Here is a 9,644-nt window from a genome sequence, read left to right on the forward strand (position 1 = left end):
AATAACACCAGGCAGGAATGCACCTCTTAGAACAACCAACTTTACAAGACAAAAAGGGTGGCATTCACCCGGGGATAAACCTCAAACCTCGGAAGCTCAGGAAGGAATATGAAAGAAGGAGGAAAGGAAATGGCAACCACAGGGAGGAAGTGGGAAGAGTGATGCTACATTGTGGGGATTGCAATCAATGTTACAAAACAAAATGTGTATGAATTGTTGAATGGAAAACCAATTTGCTTGGTAAACTTTCACCCAAATCACTTTTTTTTTTTTTTTTAAAAGAGGTCTTTAAAGAATTGGCTGTGGATATTCCATGTTATCTACTCTACCTTAGTAGAAAGGAGTTTTTAGTGACAGTTCTGAGTCCTTTCGAAAGAGAATTTATGCTCCTATGTATTTACGCAGTGACCAAAGATGGGCACAGAATGGGGATTTTTCTCTGTAGTCCCAAATTATCCTGAGAAGAAGGTAAATGAAAGTCCATGTTGGGAGCACCACCAAACCCAAACAGTAGAATAACAGAACACCAGGTAATGGGTAATGTATGGGTCTATTCTTTAAAATCACATTCAAAAATCACTTTATCTTTCTTAATAAATTATTGTATGCTGGACTGAAAAAAAAAGTCACTCCACAGGAGGTTTACAATATAAACAACCATTAAGAGCTCAATTTTTCTGTTTTCATTGGCATGAGTCTTGCTAAGTTTCAATGAACACACACACACACACACACATACACACAGAGTGATGATGAAAGGGAGCCAGAGAGGGGGCTGGGGGTAAACAGCTCCCAACAGTCCTGAGAAAGCCGCCAGACAAACAGGCCCCGAAGCCCTTGAAGCCACAGTTCCAGGGTACCGATCCAGGGTGAGGAGTCAAACCCAGCACATCCTCTGCCCTCTGCTCTGGCCAGAAGTGTCACTGCAGGCTGGCCTTATCTCTCGTCTTTCCCCTAGTCTTTCCCTCCTGATTGGGGCCTGCTCCTCTTCTGCACCACAGAGTCCTAACCAGTTGGTTCAGGTCTCACCCACTCTGTGAAACCCTTCAGCTTGGCAACAGAGAACCTATGAGGTATACATACCATTGCTGACACTAAGGGAAGAGGATGGTGTAAAGAAAAATGAAAAAAATTCAGGACTTCTAATTCATCAACAACAACAAAAGCCCACAGAAAATGGGCAAAGGGCTTGAACACTCATTTCTTCAAAGAGATATAACAATGGCTGAGACATATGTGAAGAAATGCTCACAATCATTAGCCATCAGGGAGATAAAAATTAAAACCATAATTAGATACCTCTTCATACCCACTAGGATGGCTATTACCAGAAAAAAAGTAGAAAATAACAAGTGTTAGGGAGGATGTGGAGAAATTGGAACCTTCATCCACTGCTAGTGGGAATGTAACATGGTGTAGCCACTGTGGAAAACAGTTTGGTGATTCCTCAAAAAGTTAAACAGAGAACTGCCAAGTGACCCAACAATTCTATTCTAGGTATGTACCTAAAAAACTGCAAAGCAGTGATACAAACAGATACTTTTACACAAAGGTTCACTGTAGCACTATTCACAACAGCCAAAACGTAGAAACGATCCAAGTATCCATCAACAGATGAAAAAAGAAAATGGGGTGTATCTATACAATGGCATAATATTCATATATGAGGAGAAATGAAGTCCTGATACATATCACAACATGGATGAACCACGAAAACTTTATGCTGAATGACATAAATCGATATAAAAGGAAAAATATTGTATGATCTCACTTATATGAAATTTCTAGAATAGATAAATGCACAGAGACAAAAGTTTATCATCTATTAACAGGGGTTGGGGATGGGAGAAATGGGGAGATTTTGCTGATGGGGTGCAGAGTTTACAGGGTGATAAAAAGATTTTGGAAATAGATGGTAGTGATGTTAGCACAATATGATGAAAGTAATTAATGTCATGAACTGTACATTTAAAGGGGTTACAATAGCAAAATTCTGTCATATGTATTTCACTATAATAAAATTATTAAAAAATAAAAAAACAACAACCCCTCCTCCCAAACTCTTTTACTATAAATACAAAATCACTTTTTTTCAATAGTCTGCTTATTGTATGTTAGACACTGTGCCAAGCACATCTGATAGGTTATATAGCCCACCAGAAATGGGAGACAGGGGCTTTCATTACCCTCATTGCTCAGGGGAGGGAGCAGCCTGGGTTCTTAACCTCTGATTCTACTCTGCTTTCTGAACCTTCACCTCACCCTTTTAGACTCATCTGTCTCTTCCTCTTCTGTTTTGGGTGTGTCTCTGTCACTGTCACAGCATGCAGATAATGTGCTGTGTGAGAGCAGAGTGCCTAAGGCATTTGACTGGTAAGCAGAAGGTTGGCAGTTCAAACCCACCAGCCACTCCTCAGAAGGAAGACTAGGCAGTCTACTTCCGTACAGATATCACTGCAGAAGCCCAAGGAGGAGGGGGTGGTTATGAGTCAGAGATTGGGTGTCCATGTTCTGAGTCTACAGCATCACACCCAGTGCTTATTAGCACCAAGCTTAGGCTTGATAATGCTCACTGAGTGAGTACATGACAGAAAGGGTGTACTCACTCAGCATGGCATCAGCCTGTGTAAGCGCTCTTCTTACAGTCCAATCACAAGCACCCTGTGGGCACTGTAGCCCTCACAGGGCCTGGACAACCCAAATACCAAATCTTGCCATCAAGTCCTTTCTGACTCATGGCCACCTCACGTGTGCAGAGTAGAACTGCTCCATAGGGTTTTAGAGGGCTGTGCCTTTTCAGAAGCAGATTGTCAGGCCTTTCTTCTGCAGTGCCTCTGGGTGGGTTCAAAACGCCAACCTTTGGCTAAGTAGTCAAGCACAAACCATTTGTGCCATTCAGGGATTACTTCAGTGCCTAGTGGGGGAGGTTTTGTTGCTGGATTGCTTTGTCTGCTGATATAAAACTCAATATCTCAATTTCCAAATCCTAATAAGTGATGATTCTTGGGAAGATTAAATAAAGTGATGTCAATAAAGTGTTTAAAACAGGACTTGGCACACAGTAAGCACTCAATAAATGTTAGCTGTCACTGTTACTATTGTTTAGCTATTTAATAAACTTCAAAATGCTACATCTTCAGGGTAGTAACCAATGAAAATCAATGCACAAAACTTTGGCCAGTTGAATGTTCCTTGGGGCTTAAGGGCTTTTACAGATGGGTGAGCTTCTATTGTACCTTCTGTTATTGCAAAAGATTGGCTCACAATGTTCCTCTGTGAAGAAAGGGCTTGGCCTCACCCAGGGGATTGGGACCCAGCTTGGTTGACAAACAGGCACAGAGGCAAGTGCCAACCATGGAGTGTGATTAAGGTCCTTCTTGTTCCTGAAACCTCACCCCCAACACACATACCTCTCAGGACAGGGGTCCCAATCCTCCTTGTTCTCTTCTTTTCGCCTCCTCTGGAGGCCTGTATTGGCTGATTCCTGTCATAGCCCCCTTCTCCCAGAGTGCCAGGCCTAGGTCAGGTCAGCTGGGCTTTTGTCTTGACCCTAAAACCAATTAGTTGAGGGCATGGACAGGACAGTGTCTGAAGTCCTTTTCCAAGAGCCCTGAGGTGATGACACACCCAACCAGAACCTTGGAGAGGAAGGCACAACTCATTTTAAAGAGTAAAATGATGTGACATATTCATTAGTAAGAAGAGCTGGAGAGAGACAGGAAGATCATAGCTAAATGAGGTCACTGGGCCAGCTGAGGTGTGGGTGATTAATCAGAGGATTGCATGATAAGGCCCAAGGTGTATGTTGGCTTGAAAAAATTTAGGTATTTCTTGCATTTCTGTTTTCAAGTAAACAAATCACTATTTCACAATTCCGCATCCAAATTTCCCAGAAAACTGATGAAAGGTGGCCTGGAAACTACTTCTCAGCTAAGTAGAAGACATAGCTCAGGTCACTATGGCTCTTCAAAAGAGGGGCACTTACTAAAAAGTTTATCCTAGATGTTCAGCACATGGATGGGCAATGCTAAACAGGATTAGGATGGCAAGCACACCCGGGACTTTTGTACTGAGAGCGTGCTACTGCTTGTGGGCCTATACCCCCCCATGACTGCTCTGACAAATGTATAATTGTTCAAAGCAGACAGAGTTTAGTCATGTCTGCTGAGGTGGGAAAACTATTACGCCACACCTGTGTTGGCTCTTTCTGCGTAGGTCATCCAGTTCTCATGCCTGTCTTTCACCCACCACCCTCCATCAGCTGGGAGGCAGAGAGATTTAGGTACATCACACAGGCCAATGGCACAGGGGTTGCAAGTGCAAACACCTCCTTTCCCTTTCAAATTAAAAAGGAGTAAGCTAAGGAGGAAGGAGCCCTAGTGGTACAAAGGTTAAGTACTGGGCTGCTTACCAAAAGGTTACCAGTTTGAACCCACCCAGCAGCTTCATGGGAGAAAGACCTGCCAATTTGCTTCCATAAGATTATAGTTTAAAAAACCCTATGGGGCAGTTCTACTCTGTCACATGGGGGCACTAGGAGTCAGAATCAACTCGACAGCAACTAACAACAAAGCAAAAGAGAGGGGGCAGTGGTAGAATTGTTGTCTTCCATGTAGAAGACCTGCATTCGAGGCTCAGCCAATGTACCTCATGCATAGCCACCACCTGTGTGTTGGTGGAATCTTAGGTGTGGCTATAATGGGGAGCAGGTTTCAGCACAGCTGTCAGACTACAATGGACTAGGAACAAAGGCCTGGGGATCTACTTCCTAAAATAAGTCTGTGAAAACTATGGATCACAGTGGTCCCATCCTTTTGTGCATGGGGTTGCCATGAGTTGGCAGCAGACTTTATGGCACCTCGAGGGCACATAACAACAACAACAACAAAAGAAAGAAAAGTCTGTTGGCTCCTCCCCTCTCACCACCAAAGGATGGGGAAGCTTGGTCACTGTGTAAGTGATTAAGCAAAAGGAGAGCAAGCCCAAGTCTGAAGTTCACCTTCCCAGCCTTGTCAGTGCCCCAGGGCTGAAATACAAATTCCTCACTCGTCTGGCTTTTGAGGTGTCCCAGAATATGACATCTTTAGTCCTGCCTTCTACCCCTCCCCTCTTCCATGCCTTGTTGTCCAGCTATACAGGATATTCCCCACTGTCCAGGCCCTGTTTTTGACAGTGCCAACACCCAATATTTCTCTTACTTGAAATGTCCCCTCAGGGCCGCTGGCACCTTTGCAGTTCCTACTCATTCTTCAGAAAGTCCTCTCCCAGGGACAGTCTGACTGGTTATATAACTGTATGAGTACAGCAACAGTTTATTTATGACCTCTCTTCTGTTGAATTGTGACTTGATTCTTGTAATGCTGTTTTTCACTTTCCATCTGTGCTTGGTATTGTCTCACTGGGCTGTACTTCAGACTGTGATATCAGAGACAAGTCCTTTTTACTGTTGTGTTCTAAAGGTCTCTGATGGTGGCCTTCATGCAGAAAGTATACAGCCATCTGACTTATGAGATACTGGTGATGATAAATGACTGACTTGACTCTTAAGATAAATAAACAAACAAACAAAAAACCAAACTCACTGCCGTCTAGTCAAGCCTGACTCATAGTGACCCCTCCTTGGGTTTCCGAGGTGGTAACCCTACAGAAGTGGATTGCCCAATCTTCCTTCCGAGGAGTGTCTGGTGGGTTTCAACCACTAGCCTTCTGGTTAGCAGTCACATGGCTTAGGCACTACGCCACCAGAGCTCCTTCTCTTAGGTAAGAGACCTGTTTTAGGTGTTTGCAAGTTACATCTCACTGTAACTTCAATAATAACTTGGGAACATTAGCAGGGTTTAATGTGACCCAAGTAGCAGGGTCTACTTGCTGATTTAATAACAGCAACTCAATAAATATTTGCTGAGTGAAGCTGATACTCTTGAATTAGTACTGAAAACAGTTCAGAAATCCTTGCTCTGTGAAATGCTTATCTTTCAAATGAGAACAGCAAACAGAACCTTACTTCATTAGTTCATTTTCTTTCTTATGCATATTCCAATAGTCACAAAGATGAGAAAACAACAGAAAGTCCAAAAGTGGAAAAAAAAAGTGACTGCAATGGATGATCTTCAAGCAACACACAGAGTAGGAAAGGTTTAATGGTTCCAGCCAGTAAGCAAAAAAAACAAAAAACAAAAAACAGGATGCCTCACAACACAGCTCACAGACATATTTCTGCACAGATAATGGCCATAAACTCTTTTGTTTGTAGTCACAAAGAAAGAAATGAAAATATCTTCTTAGGAACAAAATCTTACATATATTGAATGTTGCAACATCTGAAATAGAAAAGGCATCTGAAAGCTCTTATATATCTATGACCTGTGAGACTTATATAAAGACTAAGAGCATTAACTAATCTCTTTAAACCCTAATCTGTTCTTAACATGTAGATCTTTAAGCAGGAAGACAGTATACTGTTTCTCAGGCAGTTGAAGTTTGTTCTCGGCTAGAGGTTTCTCAAACATTAACCTATTCTGCTTTCTGTATAAACTCTATGGGGTCATACATGTGACTATTAGGCCTAAGACTACAAATCCAAGTGTTTCCTCCCATGTACTCCTGATACATACTGATAAATGTTTTGAAGCATTTGAATAACCTGAAAAATAGTCCACTGTCATTGATAGCACATGAATTTCCAGGAATGCAAATTCTTAACTATAAGAAACAGCTGCTCTGAGACAGGTAGAAGAAAATGACATTATCTCAGGAATGCAAGGATGGTTCAACATAAAAAAGAATCTAATGATCTTATATCACACTAGTAGATAACAGATAAAAATATGAACATCTTAATGAATGTAAGAAATGTTTTGAACATTCACTCAAAATTTTAATAAGATAGCAAAACTATAACAAAGAGTCCCTTCTTTATCCTAATAAAATCCTACAGCAAGCATCATAGAAATGGTAAAACCTTAGAAGCTTTTTCAGGAAAGTTGGAAATAGTTCAAGGAATCTGTTTGCTATCAATGCTCTTACTCAACACTGTTATGGTGGCCCTTGTCAACATAATAAGACAAGAAAAAGAAATAAGAGGTATAAGAATTAGAAAAGAAGAGTCCAAACTATTGTTATTCTGTCTATGATTGTCTATGTGAAAAAGCTGAGAGAATTTTCAAAGTATTAGAATGAACAGCCAACAATGTTGTTGGATATATAATCAACATACAAAAATCATTAGACTTTTGGATCAGCAACAATAATCAATTTGAAAAATGTAATACAAAGAATCGGCGACATTATTAACAATTCCATTGTTTATAAGTTAGAAACTTAAAAACATATACAAAATTCTACCATGGCAGGATTTCCTGAGCAAAGGTTATGGTCCACGCTTACAGTGTCTGATACTCTGCCTGTGAATTTGGGAAACAGGAACCAGTAATCACATTTATATCTGCATAGCACTTAAAGTTTACTGAGTCTGATCAACTATCATAGCACTTTAGAGCCTCAAATTCACCTTGAGAGAGGTAGAATCTCCATTTTTTTATATGAGGCTACAAATTTTTTTTCTGTCTCCACTGATGGTTCTGGTTCAAAATGGCTATAACTACATACTAGCACTGGATGCGTAAAAGATGTCAAAGAGGTCAACAAACAAGGGAGGATCAAATACAAGGCCAAAAGAATTTTTTTTTTTAATTAATAAATGATTTATTGTGTCCCTGTTAAGAGTAAAGTTTATCACTCAGGCTAAAGAAGAGGAGGGGTATGTTGTTTCTACTTTTTAAGAACTGTGTGATTTGAGCAGGCAGTGAAATACATGTCCCTAAATTCTATACCAAATCAGCTAGGGAAAATACAGACTATATGAGGCTGGCTTCCATGCTGTTTAAAGCATGTGCTCTTTGATAAAGAAATCATGTTCTTAATGATGTATAAGATACAAAGCCACACCTGGAAGATGCTAGGACAATGGAGGATCGGCTATAGACACATGATAGTTACTAGTTACATCAAAACCAGAGAGCACAACCATCTCACCCCAGCACTAATAGTTAAGTTCAAAAACACAGGAAATAACAAATGCTAGCAAGAATGTGGAGAGATTGGGGCTCTCATACATTGCTGGTGGGACTGTAAAGTTACACAACCACTGTGGCTCTGGTGGTGTAGTGCCTAAGGCATTTAACCGCTAACCAGAAGGCTGGGGGTTCAAACCCATCAGCCACTCCTTGGAAGGAAGACTAGGCAATGTACTTTCATAGAGATACCACCTTAGAAACCCAAAGAGGAGTCGCTATGAGTCGCAGTCAACTGGACAGCAGTGAGATGTTTTTTGTTTTTTGTATTATTTTGTGGAAAATGGTATGGAAATTCCTTAAAAAGTTGGAAATAGAAATACCATTTGATCCAGCAATCCCATTACTAGGCATATATCCTAAAGAAGTGAGAGCTAGGACACGAATAGGTATATGCACACCCATGTTCATCGCAGCACTATTCACAATAGCAAAGAGATGGAAACAACCTAAGTGCCCATCAATTGAGGAATGGATAATCAAACTATGGTGCATATACATAAAGGAATACTATGCAATACTAAAGAATAATACAGAATCCACAAAACACCTTATAGCATGGATAAACTTGGAGGACATTATGCTGAGTGAAATAAGTCAATCACAGGAGGACAAATATTGTATTAGTCCATTATTGTAAAAAGTCAAGGAAAAGTTTATATATGGAAGGAAACTTTCTTTATTGGTTACCCGGAATGGGAGGGAAGAGGAGAGAAATATACTACATAAGGAAGAAACTGGTATTGAATTTGATGAAAGGAAAGGCAATATACCAAATCAGGTGACCAATACAATAACATTAAGGAAAAGGAATGTACACAAGCGGTACAGACAACCAAGATAATCATTTTACATACACAATACTTCATTATCAATAGTAACAAACATTAATCTACAGGTAAATACCTATGTAGACAGGGTGAATGATCAGGTATATCTAGGCAAAAGGGAACATACCCATGACCGTATATGTTTGGCAGATGCTATTTCCACATACATATTTGTATGTGCTATAAGAATGCCCATATACAAAATAGAGTTAATGGGGCAAAGTAAGGATAACATCTTAGCCACAGCGAAACACCCCAAGGGAATGAATCACTGAACCAATGGGCTTAGGACCATGACCATGGGGGACATCAAGCTCAATTGGCATAACATACCACAGAAAAACATTGTTCTATATCCTACTTTGGCAAGTAGTGAGTGGGGGCTTAAAAGCTTAAAAGCAGTCATCTAACAATTGGTCTCCCCTCACCTAAAGCAAAGAGGAATGAAGAAAATCAAAGATACATGGAATCATGGAAACAATCCCACTAGTGGACCATGGGAAACTCAGCCTACAGGACCCTGAGACTAGAAGAACCAGATGGTGCCTGGCTACCACTGTCAATCACTTGGAAAGGGATTAGTGTAGGACATCCTGGATAGAGTGGGAGAACAAGTTGAAACAAAATTCAAAATCTTAAAAAAAAAGACCGAGGAGGCGGGGCAAGATGGCGGACTAGGCAGAAGGATTGCACAGACCCTCTTCAACAAAGAAAAGGGAAACCAATTAACACAGACACAGAA

Source organism: Orycteropus afer, unplaced genomic scaffold (genome assembly GCF_000298275.1).
Source record: "Orycteropus afer afer isolate SDZICR_OR568_19922 unplaced genomic scaffold, OryAfe1.0 scaffold00432, whole genome shotgun sequence".
In the NCBI taxonomy this organism is placed as follows: domain Eukaryota; kingdom Metazoa; phylum Chordata; class Mammalia; order Tubulidentata; family Orycteropodidae; genus Orycteropus; species Orycteropus afer.